The sequence below is a fragment of the Loxodonta africana genome, chromosome 22 (assembly GCF_030014295.1).
Source record: "Loxodonta africana isolate mLoxAfr1 chromosome 22, mLoxAfr1.hap2, whole genome shotgun sequence".
Taxonomy (NCBI): Eukaryota; Metazoa; Chordata; class Mammalia; order Proboscidea; family Elephantidae; genus Loxodonta; species Loxodonta africana.
In genome coordinates this window covers 26,963,986-26,980,296 of record NC_087363.1, presented here as the reverse complement: position 1 = coordinate 26,980,296, position 16,311 = coordinate 26,963,986, and the positions used below count along the sequence as shown (strand labels likewise).

At 41.8% G+C, this 16,311-nt stretch overlaps 1 protein-coding gene across 1 annotated transcript in view; it reads right to left on the bottom strand.

Annotated features, from left to right (window-relative positions):
• Window positions 1–16,311, bottom strand: part of LZTFL1 (leucine zipper transcription factor like 1) — a 110,424-nt gene that overhangs the window by 92,083 nt on the left and 2,030 nt on the right. The gene's annotated exons all lie outside the window — the stretch shown is intronic.

The window sequence follows — 16,311 nt, the reverse complement described above, 5'->3', positions numbered from 1 at the left end:
ACACTTCCTCCTGGTCTATTGCCCTTGGGGGCCTATTGCTCCTGCCAGGATTCTCTGGTCTGATGTTGGCCCTACATGCCCAACACCTGTGCAAACACTGGGTCTACTCCACCGAGCTGTCCTCACTCGGCCTGACTGTGTGGAAGCCTTCTCTGCCTGAGTCGCTGCACCTCACTTTTCTGTAGCTTCTTCACCTTCTGGAACCCAAATGCTTCATTTCCAAGCACATCTGACATATGTCATGTGGAAATTTCTGGGTAGCATTAACAACCCCTAAGTTGAGAGTTGGCTCAAGTGTCACTTCTCCCTAGAAGGCACTGTGGTAATTGCTAATATGGCCCATTGCACAGGATGATGGGATGATATGGCAAAGGCCCAGCAGCTGCAGCTTAAGACAGCCCGGAGCCTACACTGATGTCCCCATTAGTTACTGTGCTGTGTAGCACACTGCTGCCCCGTTCCTTCATAGCACTTATCTCAATCTGTAATTAGACGTTATTTTGTGTTTATCAAACTTCTGATTCCCACAGTTGGCCTCTCAGCTCCCCGAGGCTATAGACTGTGTACGTTTTTGTTCATTTTTGTCTTTCCAGCAACGGGTATAGCATGCAGCTTGAGAGCTTTGCCTCTAGCATATGCATGATCTGTGTGATAGTAATTGAGGCCAGAAAGAGCTAGACCAGTAGAAACATTACTCCAGAAGTCTCTAGGAGACCTGGAGAGTTGGGCAAGAAAGTCAAGTACTGAAGTTTGAATAGCTATAGACAGTCTAAAGTTGGTAGAATAAGGGTGGCCACAAATTTTTTGATGCTTCTTCCATCAGAACATGGGGTATTTGTGACTGTCCTTGAATCTGAGTGGGCTCTGTGTTTACTTGACCAACAGATTACAGTGCAAGTGATGCTGTGCCCGTTTCTGGGCCCAAGTCTTAAGAGACTGGCAGCTCCCACTTACTGTCTCTTAGGATGATTGCTCTGGGAGCCCTGGGACCACTATGCTGGAGAGGCCACATGGCCTCCTAGCTATTGCTGCTAAGGTGCCAAACATGTGAGTGAAACCATCCTGGTCTCTTCAGACCAGTCCATCAGCCAACTGAATACCACAAATGGCCTCCACCAACACCACATGGAACAGAAGACTCACCCAGCCAAGCCCCGCTCAAACTCCTGACCCACAAAACCATGAGATGTAATAAGATGGTTATTGTTTTAAGCCAATGCACTTTGGGGTAATTTGTTACACAGCAGTGGATAATCAGAACACCAAGAAATTAATAACGCCTATTCTTAGTCTTTCAGATCCAACACAATACTGTGACCATCCTGGATGAATCCACAGAATCGTATGATAGAGACCTAGGGTTAAAGAAGGGGCCAGATGGGGGACAGACGATTCACATTCAATTTTCAAGGCAACTCTCTGCCTGGAGCCCTCTCCCCGCAGACAGCCACACGCTTACTCCCCACCTCCTTTAGGTCTTTGATCAAACACCATCTTCTCTTAAGGCTGCCTTGCCCACCCCACTGAACACTGCAGCCCCTCCACCAGGCTTAATTTTTCTCCAAAGCCCTTAGCACTCACTAAGGTAGAGATTGTTTTTCTGTTGTTCGTTACTTTTCCTTAGCGCTGATGATAAGCCTTATGCATGATAAAACAAACCTGTTGCTGTCAATTCCGACTCATGGTGGCCCCATGTGTGCCAGAGTAGACTGCTCCATAGGGTTTTCTTGGCTGTAATCTTTATGTGAGCAGATTGACAGGCCTTTCTGTGGTGCCACTGGGTGGGTTTGAACTGCCAACTTTTAGGTTAGTAGTTGACCACCCTAGTGGGCACAATGGTTAAGTGCTTGGCTGCTAAATGAAAGGCTAGCGGTCTGAGCCCACCAGCAGCTCTGTGGGAGAAAAGATCTGGCGATCTGCTCCTATAAAGACTTCAGTCTAATAAACCCTATGGGGCAGCTCTACTCTGTTGCACAGGGTCACTAAGAGTCGGAATCGACTTGACAGCACACAACAAGTGGGTTGCAAACCAACTGCATCAGTCACTCAATAAATGTGCACTAAATGAATCAGTGATCCCCAGTTTCAAATATTTGGTTCGTTTAAGTGTACTCAGCCTTGTGAAATCCTGTATGTTGACTCTGGAAAATATTTTTGTTGTTGTTGTTTGGTGCCATCCAGATGGTTTTGACTCATAGCCATCCTATGCACAACAGAACGAAACTACTGCTCCATCTGCGCCATCCTCACAATCATTGCCATGCTTGAGCCCATTGTTGCAGCCCCTGTGTCAGTCCATCTCATTGAGGGTCTCCCTCTTTTTCACTGACCCTCTAATTTACTAAGCATGATGTCCTTTTCCAGGGACTGATTCTTCCTGATCATATCTCCAAAGTATGTGAGACGAAATCTCGCTATCATTGTTTCTAAGGAGCATTCTGGCTGTATTTCTTCCAAGACAGGCTTGTTCATTTTTCAGCAGTCCATGGTATATTCAATATTCTTTGCCAGCGCCATAATTCAAAGGTATCAGTTTTTCTTCTGTCTTCCTTATTCATTGTCCAGCTTTTGCATACATATGATGTACCTGAAAATACCATGGCTTGGGTCAGGTGTACCTTAGTCTTCAAGGTGACATCTTTGTTTTTTTTTAACACTTTAAAGAGGTCTTTTGCAGCAGACTTGCCCAGTGCAATGTGTCATTTGATTTCTTGACTGCTGCTTCCATGGGTGTTGACTGTGGATCCAAGTAAAATGAAATCCTTGAAAACTTCAGTCTTTTCTCTGTTTATCATGTTGTTGCTTATTGGTCCAGTTGTGAGAATTTTTGTTTTCTTTATGTTGAGGTGTAATCCATAGTGAAGGCTGGAGTCTTTGATCTTCATCAGTGCTTCAAGTCCTCTTCACTTTCAACAAGCAAGGTTGTATTATCTGCATATCTCAGGTTGTTAATGAGTCTTCCTCCAATCCTGATGCCATCTTCTTCTTCGTGTAGTCCAGCTTCTTGGATTATTTGCTCAGCATACAGATTGAATAGGTATGGTGAAAGGATGAAACTCTGATGCACTCCTTGCCTGATTTTAAACCATGAAGTATCCTCTCGTTCTGTTCAAATGATTGCCTCTTGATCTATGTACAGGTTTCTCATGAGCACAATTTAATGTTCTGGAATTCCCACTCTTCACAATGTTATCCATAATTTGTTATGATCCAGACAGTCAAATGCCTTTGCATAGTCAATAAAACACAGGTAAACGCAAGATGGCTGACTAGGTAGACACTACCTCGGATCCCTCTTGCAACAAAGACTCGGAAAAACAAGTGAATCGATCACATACATGACAATCTACAAACCCTGAACAACAAACACAGATTTGAAGAGTTGACCTGAGTGACAGAGATGGAGAACGAACAACTACAGGGAAGCAGCGACTGTTTTCAGAGTCTGGAGCCAGCGTCCCAGTCGGGTAACCTTGGCGCCGGGCTTAGGACTGGGCCCAGGGGAGCTGAACACAACATCTTGTGATGGCGCAAACACGGGGCGCAGCCCTACCCCCCTGAACTGACCCCGGGAGGGGGCTCAGCCGGTCGTGTGGGCAGCGTGGTGATGCGGCTGGTGGGAGAAGAAGTCCCCGGGAGGCAGTGACTGGTTTTGGAGCCAGGAGTGCAGCATCCCAGCCGGGGAACCTTGGCGCCAGGCTTTGACTGGGCATATGGGAGCTGAACACGGCATCCGGTCACGGCACAAACACGAGGTGCAGCCCTACCCCCCTGAACTAACCCCGGGAGGGGGCCCAGCCGGTCCGCGGAGACGGCGCGGCGACGCGGCTGGCGGGACGAGAAGTCCCCGGGAGGCAGCGACTGATTTTGGAGCTGGGAGTGCAGCGTCCCAGCAGGGGAACCTTGACGCTGGGCTTTGGACTGGCAGCAGAGGAACTGACCGCGGCTCCTGCGGGCCTGACCCTTGGGGGCAATCTCTACCCAGCCAGCACACATAGGCAACATGCCCCTCGGGAATCTCAGATAAAATAGTCATCCCAAGCAAGATAAGCAATTTTGGCTATATCCTGGGGTGCTACTCTCTCCTGTTTTTCTGAATCCTCCCCTCCCCTTCCCAGGCGGCTTCATTAACATTGGAATTTCCTGAGCCAGAGGGAGAACGGCTCCGGCTCCGCGGCTTTGCTTTTCCCTTTTTTTTTTTCTGGTCTTTTCCTAACCCATTCTTCCGGCCTGAGAGAAGCAACCACAAAAAACCCAGGGACCAAAAATCCTTCCCTAATTGGACTGAAAACACAGAACCAGCTCCAGCCAAGCATATATGATCCAAATCTCGGGCTTTCATCCTTACAGGGAACAAGGTGGCTGTTATAATGCAAAGGCAGTTCTGATAGGGATCTGACTGCATTTTTTTTAGCGGATTTACTGGAAAAACAAGTTTCCCAGGTCTGATATCTCTGCTTATTCAACAGAGCCCTAACTGACCCACAACAGGGAACTGAGGGCTGAAGCTCCCCCCAGACTACCTAGCCTCTTGCCTTAGGGGTCTAAGGAGGGTGACACCTACCAATCAGGAGAGGTACTTGCATTGGGGGCCTAAGGTACAGCTGCAGAGCCCTCCCACCAAGGTGCTATAGGAATAGAGACACACCTACCTCACTGACACTTGGGGGAAGACTGTCAGCATCCTGCCCCCCCGGAGTGTGAACCCCAGCTGCTAATAGAATCTGGTGCACACAACTATCACCACTACTTTTCAAGGTGGATAGGTGTTAGGGTGCAGCACACACTTGATGACCCAAAATCAGATTCTACTCAAGAATAGTGAATAGACTCAGGCATATATATCTGGCAACAGCCCAAACCAGCTGGTAATAGGTCATAAGTAAGTCAAGGGCTACAACAAACAAGACAGCACAATCTAGTAGCCCATCCACGTATATTGAAAGAAAACAAAACAAGATAAGACTCAGTGAGCAATTATAGAATAAATCACTACTATATTAAAAAAAAAATTATTTATTTATTTATTTATTTAGTATCTTAGTGATGGCTCGGAGACAGCACTCGATATCAAACCACATAAAGAAGCAGACCATGACAGCTTCTACAACCCCCCAAACAAAAGAATCAAAATCTTTCCCAAATGAATTATCAGATACAGAATATAAAAAACTAATTTACAGAATGCTTCAAGACATCAGGGATGACCTCAGAAATGAAATAAGGCAAACTGCAGAAAAAGCCAAGGAACACACTGATAAAACAGTTGAAGAACTCAAAAAGATTATTCAAGAACTTGGTGGAAAAATTAATAAGTTGCAAGAATCCATAGAGAGACAGCATGCAGAAATCCAAAAGATTAACAGTAAAATTACAGAATTAGACAATGCAATAGGAAGCCAGATGAGCAGACTCGAGCAATTAGAATGCAGACTGGGAAATCTGGAGGACCAGGGAATTAACACCAACATAGCTGAAAAAAAATCAGATAAAAGAATTAAAAAAAATGAAGAAACCCTAAGAATCATGTGGGACTCTATCAAGAAGGATAACTTGCGTGTGATTGGAGTCCCAGAACAGGGAGGGAGGACAGAAAACACAGAGAAAATAGTTGAAGATCTGCTGACAGAAAACTTCCCTGACATCATGAAAGACGAAAGGATATCTATCCAAGATGCTCATTGAACCCCATTTAAGATTGATCCAAAAAGAAAAACACCAAGACATATTATCATCAAACTTGCCAAAACCAAAGATAAAGAGAAAATTTTAAAAGCAGCCAGGGATAAAAGAAAGGTTTCCTTCAAGAGAGAATCAATAAGAATAAGTTCAGACTACTCATCAGAAACCACGCAGGCAAGAAGGGAATGGGATGACATATACAGAGCACTGAAGGAGAAAAACTGCCAGCCAAGGATCATATATCCAGCAAAACTCTCTCTGAAATATGAAGGAGAAATTAAGATATTTACAGATAAACACAAGTTTAGAGAATTTGCAAAAACCAAACCAAAGCTACAAGAAATACTAAAGGAAATTGGTTGGTCAGAAAACCAATAATATCAGACACCAGCACAACACAAGGTCACAGAACAGAACATCCTGATATCAACTCAAGTAGGGAAATCACAAAAACAAATTAAGATTAATTAAAAAAAAAATGCTCAAAACAGGGAATCATTGAAATCAATATGTAAAAGATCACAATAATCAAAAAGAGGGACTAAATACAGGTGGCATAGAACTGCCATATGGAGAGGGATACAAGGCGATATAGGACAATACAAGTTAGGTTTTTACTTAGAAAGATAGGGGTAAATATTAAGGTAACCACAAAGAGGTATAACAACTCCATAACTCAAAATAAAAGCCAAGAAAAACGTAACGAATCAACAAACATAAAGTCAAATACTATGAAAATGAGGATCTCACAATTTACAAAGAAAAACGTCTCAGCACAAAAAAGTAAGTGGAAAATGAAATTGTCAACAACACACATAAAAAGGCATCAAAATGACAACGCTAAACACTTATTTATCTATAATTACGCTGAATGTAAATGGACTAAATGCACCAATAAAGAGACAGAGAGTCTCGGACTGGATAAAGAAACACGATCCGTCTATATGCTGCCTACAAGAGACACACATTAGACTTAGAGACACAAACAAACTAAAACTCAAAGGATGGAAAAAAATATATCAAGCAAACAATAAGCAAAAAAGAAGAGGAGTAGCAATATTAATTTCTGACAAAATAGACTTTAAACTTAAATCCACCACAAAGGATAAAGAAGGGCACTACATAACGATAAAAGGGACAATTGATCAGGAAGACATAACCATATTAAATATTTATGCACCCAATGACAGGCCTGCAAGATACATAATCAAATTTTAACAGAACTGAAAAGTGAGATAGACACCTCCACAATTATAGTAGGGGACTTCAACACACCACTTTCGGAGAAGGACAGGACATCCAGTAAGAAGCTCAACAGAGACACGGAAGACCTAATGACAACAATCAACCAACTTGACCTCATTGACTTATACAGAACTCTCCACCCAACTGCTGCAAAGTATACTTTTTTTTTCTAGTGCACATGGAACATTCTCCAGAATAGACCACATATTAGGTCATAAAACAAACCTTTGCAGAATCCAAAACATCGAAATATTACAAAGCATCTTCTCAGACCACAAGGCAATAAAAGTAGAAATCAATAACAGAAAAACTAGGGAAAAGAAATCAAATACTTGGGAACTGAACAATACCCTCCTGAAAAAAGACTGGCTTATAGAAGACATTAAGGAGGGAATAAGGAAATTCATAGAATGCAACGAGAAGGAAAATACTTCCTATCAAAACCTCTGGGACACAGCAAAAGCAGTGCTCACAGGCCACTTTATATCGATAAATGCACACATACTAAAAGAAGAAAGAGCCAAAATCAGAGAACTATCCCTACAACTTGAACAAATAGAAAGTGAGCAACAAAAGAATCCATCAGGCACCAGAAGAAAACAAATAATAAAAATTAGAGCTGAACTAAATGAATTAGAGAACAGAAAAACAATTGAAAGAATTAACAAAGCCAAAAGCTGGTTCTTTGAAAAAATTAACAAAAGCGATAAACCACTGGCTAGACTGACTAAAGAAATACAGGAAAGGAAACAAATAACCCGAATAAGAAACGAGAAGGGCCACATCACAACAGAACCAAATGAAATTAAAAGAATCATATCAGATTATTATGAAAAATTGTACTCTAACAAATTTGCAAACCTAGAAGAAATGGATGGATTCCTGGAAAAACACTACCTACCTAAACTAACACAATCAGAAGTAGAAGAACTAAATAGACCCATAACAAAAAAAGAGATTGAAACGGTAATCAAAAAACTCCCAACAAAAAAAAGCCCTGGCCCGGACGGCTTCACTGCAGAGTTCTACCAAACTTTCAGAGAAGAGACAACACCACTACTACTAAAGGTATTTCAAAGCATAGAAAATGACGGAATAGTACCCAACTCATTCTACGAAGCCACCATCTCCCTGATACCAAAACCAGGTAAAGACACCACAAAAAAAGAAAATTATAGACCTATATCCCTCATGAACACAGATGCAAAAATCCTCAACAAAATTCTAGCCAATAGAATTCAACAACATATCAAAAAAATAATTCACCACGACCAAGTGGGATTTATACCAGGTATAAAAAAAAATTTTTTTTTTTATGCAAGGCTGCTTTAATATTAGAAAAACCATTAATGTAATCCACCATATAAGTAAAACAAAAGACAAAAACCACATGATCTTATCAATTGATGCAGAAAAGGCATTTGACAAAGTTCAACACCGATTTATGATAAAAAACTCTCAGCAAAATAGGAATTGAAGGAAAATTCCTCAACATAATAAAGGGCATCTATGCGAAGCCAACAGCCAACATCACTCTAAATGGAGAGAGCCTGAAAGCATTTCCCTTGAGAACGGGAACCAGACAAGGATGCCCTTTATCACCGCTCTTATTCAACATTGTGCTAGAGGTCCTAGCCAGAGCAATTAGGCTAGACAAAGAAATAAAGGGAATCCGGATTGGCAAGGAGGAAGTAAAATTATCTCTATTTGCAGATGACATGATCTTATATGCAGAAAACCCCAAGGAATCCTCCAGAAAACTACTGAAACTAATAGAAGAGCTTGGCAGAGTCTCAGGTTATAAGATAAACACACAAAAATCACTTGGATTCCTCTACATCAGCAAAAAGAACATCGAAGAGGAAATAACCAAATCAATACCATTCACAGTAGCCCCCAAGAAGATAAAATACTTAGGAATAAATCTTACCAAGGATGTAAAAGACCTATACAAAGAAAACTACAAAGCTCTACTACAAGAAATTCAAAAGGACATACTTAAGTGGAAAAACATACCTTGCTCATGGATAGGAAGACTTAACATAGTAAAAATGTCTATTCTACCAAAAGCCATCTATACATACAATGCACTTCCGATCCAAATTCCAATGTCATTTTTTAAGGTGATAGAGAAACAAATCACCAACTTCATATGGAAGGGAAAGAAGCCTTGGATAAGCAAAGCATTACTGAAAAAGAAGAAAGTGGGAGGCCTCACTCTACCTGATTTCAGAACCTATTATACAGCCACAGTAGTCAAAACAGCCTGGTACTGGTACAACAGGCACATAGACCAGTGGAACAGAATTGAGAACACAGATAAAAATCCATCCACATATGAGCAGCTGATATTTGACAAAGGCCCAGTGTCACTTAATTGGGGAAAAGATAGTCTTTTTAACAAATGGTGCTGGCATAACTGGATATCCATTTGCAAAAAAATGAAACAGGACCCATACCTCACACCATGCACAAAAACTAACTCCAAGTGGATCAAAGACCTAAACATAAAGACTAAAACGATAAAGATCATGGAAGAAAAAATAGGGACAACCTTAGGAGCCCTAATACAAGGCATAAACAGAATATAAAACATTATCAAAAATGACGAAGAGAAACCAGGTAACTGGGAGCTCCTAAAAATCAAGCACCTATGCTCATCTAAAGACTTCACCAAAAGAGTAAAAAGACCACCTACAGACTGGGAAAGAATCTTCAGCTATGACATCTCTGACCAGCGCCTGATCTCTAAAATCTACATGATTCTGTCAAAACTCAACCACAAAAAGACAAACAACCCAATCAAGAAGTGGGCAAAGGACATGAACACACACTTCACTAAAGAAAGATATTCAGGCAGCTAACAGATACATGAGAAAATGCTCTCGATCATTAGCCATTAGAGAAATGCCAATTAAAACTACGATGAGATTCCATCTCACTCCAACAAGGCTGGCATTAATCCAAAAAACACAAAATAATAAATGTTGGAGAGGCTGCGGAGAGACTGGAACTCTTATACACTGCTGGTGGGAATGTAAAATGGTACAACCACTTTGGAAATCTATCTGGCGTTATCTTAAACAGTTAGAAATAGAACTACCATACAACCCAGAAATCCCACTCCTCGGAATATACCCTAGAGAAATAAGAGCCTTCACACAAACAGATACATGCACACCCACGTTTATTGCAGCTCTGCTTACAATAGCAAAAAGCTGGAAGCAACCAAGGTGTCCATCAATGGATGAATGGTTAAATAAATTGTAGTATATTCACACAGTGGAATACTACGCATCGATAAAGAACAGTGACAAATCTGTGAAACATAGAGGAACCTGGAAGGCATTATGCTGAGCGAAATTAGTCAGAGGCAAAAGGACAAATATTGTATAAGACCACTATTATAAGATCTTGAGAAATAGTATAAACTGAGAAGAACACATACTTTTGTGGTTACGAGGCGGGGAGGGAGGGAGGGTGGGAGAGGGTTTTTTACTGATTAATTAGTAGATAAGAACTGCTTTAGGTGAAGGGAAGGACGATACTCAATACATGGAAGGTCAGCTCAACTGAACTGGACCAAAAGCAAAGAAGTTGCCGGGATAAACTGAATGCTTCAAAGGTCAGCGGAGCAAGGGCGGGGGTTTGGGGACCATGGTTTAAGAGGACTTCTAAGTCAATTGGCAAAATAATTCTATTATGAAAACATTCTGCATCCCACTTTGAAATGTGGCGTCTGGGGTCTTAAATGCTAAGAAGCGGCCATCTAAGATGCATCAATTGGTCTCAACCCACCTGGAGCAAAGGAGAATGAAGAACACCAAGGCCACACGATAACTAAGAGCCCAAGAGACAGAAAGGGCCACATGAACCAGAGACCTACATCATCCTGAGACCAGAAGAACTAGTTGGTGCCCGGCCACAACCGATGACTGCCCTGACAGGGAGCACAACAGAGAACCCCTGAGGGAGCAGGAGATCAGTGGGATGCAGACCCCAAATTCTCAAAAAAGACCATACTTAATGGTCTGACTGAGACTAGAGGAATCCCAGCGGTCATGGTCCCCAAACCTTCTGTTGGCACAGGACAGGAACCATTCCCGAAGACAACTCATCAGACATGAAAGGGACTGGACAGTGGGTAGGAGAGAGATGCTGATGAAGAGTGAGCTAATTATATCAGGTGGACACTTGAGAGTGTGTTGGCATCTCCTGTCTGGAGGGGGGATGGGAGGATAGAGAGAGTTGGAAGCTGGCAAAATTGTCACGAAAGGAGAGACTGGAAGGGTTGACTCATTAGGGGGAGAGCAAGTGGGAGTACGGAGTAAGGTGTATGTAAACTTATATGTGACAGTCTGACTTGATTTGTAAACGTTCACTTGAAGCTCAATAAAAGTTAATAAAAAAAAATATGGGCAGTTTAAAAAACTGTTTTCAGAGTTGCTGAATCTTCTTTAGCATTTATCTTAAATCATAAGGTCACTTTTGATTTGTTTGTGGTCCAGTAGAGTTCTTAACTGTAAGGGCTATGCCTGCCCATTCCATCCATAATACAAAAACTACCTCCTGTATGTTTTATATCTCGATGCAGGGCTAGCATCCCAAGAGAACTAACCTTAGGATTATAAAGTGTATGAAATTTATATCGGTATCAGAAGCAAAATGATATTTGCTTCCAGACTAAAAAGGACTAAAGTGTTACATTTGCTTACAGGATTGAACGTGTTGTTTACGAGGAATGAATTTGTAGGACATCCTTGACAAGTCTTCATGACACACAGTCTTAGTTCTTTCTCTAATACATAGGATTTCACCTAAAATGTGTGAGCCCACTCGTATTATCAGATGCTACTTGTGGTTTCTTATAATAAAGGTAGAAGGAATTAGAGTTGTGATGGCATTAACATTGTGCATCTAAGTCACTAGAGCACATGGGAGATCCTTATGCACACAATTTCAACAATTGTCACTGAAGCGGCCACAGTGAAAGCTACCAGCCTGCATACGCACAAACACCGAAATGGAACCCACACGAGAGTAAGTTTCTGCTTTGACTCATGTATTAGTAATGGAGGAGAATTTTCCAATGGGTCCCAAAGATTGTCAATAAATGCTGTTAATAGTGCAGCCATCCCCAAAGCAGTACCCAAATCATTCCAAAATGACAATGTGAATTTTGTCCGTTTTATTGTAAGGTCCATTTATCCTTGGCTTGTTAATCTTCATCACTTGAAAGTTGTCTGGCATCAGTTGAAAAAAAAAAAACAAAAAACACAGGTAAACGTCTTTCTGGTATTCTCTGCTTTCATCCAGGATTCATCTGACATCAGAAATGATATCCCTGGTTCCAAGTCCTCTTCTGAATCTGGCTTGAATTTCTGGCAGTTCCCTGTCGATGTACTGCTTACAATTGCTTTTGAATGATCTTCAGCAAAGTTTTACTTGTGTGTGATATTAATGATATTTTTCAATAATTTCTGCATTCTGTTGGATCACCTTTCTCTGGAATAGGCATAAATATGGATCTCTTCCAGCTGGTTGGCCAGCTAGCTGTCTTCCAAATTTCTTGGCATAGATGAATGAATACTTCCAGTATTGCATCCGCTTGTTGAAACATCTCAGTTGGTATTTCTTTAATTTCTGGAGCCTTGGTTTTGGCCAATGTCTTCAGTGCAGCTTGGACTTCTTCCTTCAGTACCATCGATTCTTGATCATATGCTACCTCCTGAAACGGTTGAATGTCGACCAATTCTTTTTTGGTATAGCGACTCCGTGTATTCCTTCCAACTTCTTTTGATGCTTCCTGTGTCATTCAGTATTTTGCCCATAGAATCCTTCAATATTGCAACTCGAGGCTTCAATGTTTTTTTCAGTTCTTTGAACTTGAGAAATGCCAAGCGTGTTCTTCCTTTTGGTTTTCTAACTCCAGGCCTTTGCACGTGTCATTATAATACTTTACTTCGTCTTCTCGAGCTGCCCTTTGAAATCTTCTGTTCAGCTCTTTTGCTTCATCATTTCTTCCATTAGCTTTAGCTATCTGATGTTCAAGAGCACGTTTCAGAATCTCTTCTGACATCCATTTTGGTCTTTCTCTTTTTCTTTCCCATCTTTTTAATAACCTCTTGCTTTCTTCAGGTATGATATCCTTGATGTCATACCACAACTCACCTGGTCTTCAGTCATTAGTGTTCAATATGTTGAATCTAGAGATAGTTTCTAAATTCAGGTGGGGTATACTCAAGGTTGTACTTTGGCTGTCATGGACGTGTTCTAATTTTCTTCAGCTTCAACTTGAACTTGAAAACCCACTGCCATCAAGCCTATTCTGACTCATAGAGACCCTCTAGGACAGAGTAGAATTGCCCATAAGGTTTTCAAGGAGCAACTGGTGGATTCGAACTGCCAACCTTTTGGTTAGTAGCCTGAGTTCTTAACCACTGCACCACCAGGGCATGTGTACAATTGATGGTTTGTTCTGCAGTCATTCCCTGGCCTTGTTCTGACTGATGATAGTGAGCTTTTCCACCATCTCCTTCCACAGATGTAGTCAATTTGATTCCTGTGTATTCCATCTGGTGAGGCCCACGTGTATAGTCGCAATTTATGTTGGTAAAAAAGGTATCTGCAATGAAGAATTTGTTGGTCTTGCAGAATTCTATCATGTGATCTCTGGCATCCTTTCTATCACCAAAGCCATATTTTCCAACTACCAATCCTTCTTCTTTGTTTCCAACTTTCACGTTCCAATCAGCAGTAATTATCAATGTATCTTGATTACATGTTTGATTAATTTCAAACTGTAGAGGTTGGTAAAAATCTTCAATTTCTTCATCTTTGGCCTTAGTGGTTGGTGTGTAAATTTGAATAACAGTCATATTAACTGGTCTTTCTCGTAGGCGTATGGGTATTATCCTATTACTGACAGCACTGTACTTCCTGATAGATCTTGAAATGTTCTTTTCGAAGATGAATGCAATGCCAGTCCTCTTCAATTTGTCATTCCTGACATATAGACCATACGATTGTTTCAGTATGACCAATACCAGTTCACTTCAGCTCACTAATGCCTAGGATATTGATGTTTACGTGTTGCATTTCACCATGTTCTGTTATTAACAGATGCTTACAGCTGTTTCTTCTCATTTTGAGTTGTGCCACCTCAGCAAATGAAAGGCCCAAATATTTGACTCCACCCATGTCATTAAGGTCTACTCTACTTTGACTCGATGGCACCTAACCACAACAACAGCAACAAATACTTCGAGGAGGCAGCTCTTCCCTGGTTGTATTTTGAGTGCCTTCCAGCCTGAGGGGCTTATCTTCTGGCACTATATCAGACAATGCTCTGCTGGTATTCATGAGATTTTCACTTGCTAATTTTTTTCAGAAGCAGACCACCAGGTCCTTTTTCCTAGCCTGCCTTAGTCTGGAAGCTCAGCTGAAACCTGTCCACCATGGGTGACCCTGCTGGTATTTGAATACCGACAGCATAACTTCCATCATCACGGCAACACGCAAGTCCCCACAGTATGACAAACTGACAAACACAACCATTGAAAACAACACTCTAGTAAAGGGAGATTTGTAACTAACCTCACACAAAAATGTATTGAGCATCTACTACATGCCAGGCACTGGGCCAGGTGATGGGAAGCAAAGACTGCCACAGACCCAGCCCTCATGAGGCTCACAGTCCACATGGGTGACAGATACTGATGACACCATCACACAAGTAGATGGTTATGAGTACAGGATGCTGGTGAGCGGTAAGAGTGGCTCTGATCTAAACTGGAGTTGCAGGGAAGGCTTCTGTGAGGAAGTGACATTTGAGCTGAGATCTGCATGATGAACAGGAATTACTCATAGGAAGAAAAGAAGAAAGGGTGCATCGGAGGAGGGAGCAGCTTGTGTAAAGGCCCTGCGGCAGTCATGCCTCAGGGGTATTGGCAAGTGTTTAGTGAACTGTTCCCTCCATGGGATTGGTGCAGGTCTTCTCCACTCACACTCTCATCTTTATGAACTTTTAAATTACGTAAATTTAAAAACATACACAAAAGTAGAAGGAACAGTATAACAAACCTCCACATAGCCACATCCAGCTTCAACAATAATCAACATTCTGTCCATTCTTGCTTCAAGTAACTACCACTCATCTTTTTTCTTTCCTATTCTTATCATCTCCTCTCCTCTTCTTCTCTCCTCTCCTTTTCTCTCTCTCTAAATATAGACATCATACAGATACTTCCTCCCTCCCTCTTTCTCCCTTCCTTTCTTTTATCTGCCTTCCCTACCTTCCTTCTTCAATCCCTCCTTCTCTATCTCTTTCTTTTATCCCTCTCTCTCTCTCTTTTTTAAAAATCTTTGCTGGAGTATTTTAGAACAAATCCCATATAATTTCCCTCAAAGTTCATGCTCTTATCCTTACCAAGTCCCAAATGAAATAAAAAGCACTGTGAGTGTTCTTGAAGCCCTGGTGGTGCAGCAGGTAAGAGCTACAGCTGCTAAACAAAAGGCCAGCAGTTCAAATCCACCAGTTGCTCCTTGGAAACCCTATGGAGAAGTTCTAGTCTGTCCCGTAGGGTTGCCATGAATTGGAGTTGACTTGATGGCAACAGGTTTTTGGGTGAGTGTTCTTAAGCAGAAATACCTGGGTAAGATAGGCCCACTGACAACTGCAATTATAACAACACTGGTGTAGATGTTGGAGGCGCCCTGATGGTGCAATTGTTAAGCGCTTGGCTGCTAACCAAAAGGTCATCGGTTCGAACCTACCAGCTGCTCTGCAGGAGAAAGATGTGGCAGTCTGATTCTGTAAAGATTTACAGACTTGGGAACCCTATAGGGAAGTTCTACTCTATCCTATAGGGTTGCTGTGAGTTGGAATGGACTTGATGACAGTGGAGTTTTTTTGGCAGTGGCGGGGGTGGGGGGTTGGTATAGACATGAGAACCAACTCTCCCTTCAGATTAGAGACTGGATATAAACTTCCTCTGTTTGACTGGGCCACCCCTTACCAAAGGAACCAGGGGAAGTACAGAGCCAGCTGGGGATGAATCAGCAGACTCTAAAAGGTCTCACACTATGGGTGACACTTTCTCTGCAGGGTATCAATCTAGGTAGCCTGGAATACTCCTGCAGACTCTGACAAAAGCCAGAGTGAACACCAGTTTCTCTCATCCAACTTTTAGAAACAAGAAAGTCTTCAAGTGCCAGAAGAGATCTGGTATTTACCATCATTTCTAATTCTTGGTGTGGCTGAGGCTGGAAGTAGTTAGCATAGTTTGTAATTAAAAGAAGATCCATGAGGTTGGAGAACTATGATTGAGAGGGAGGTTAAGGTGGAGGGAAATGTATGGCCTGTTCTGGCCCAGATAAGGAGTT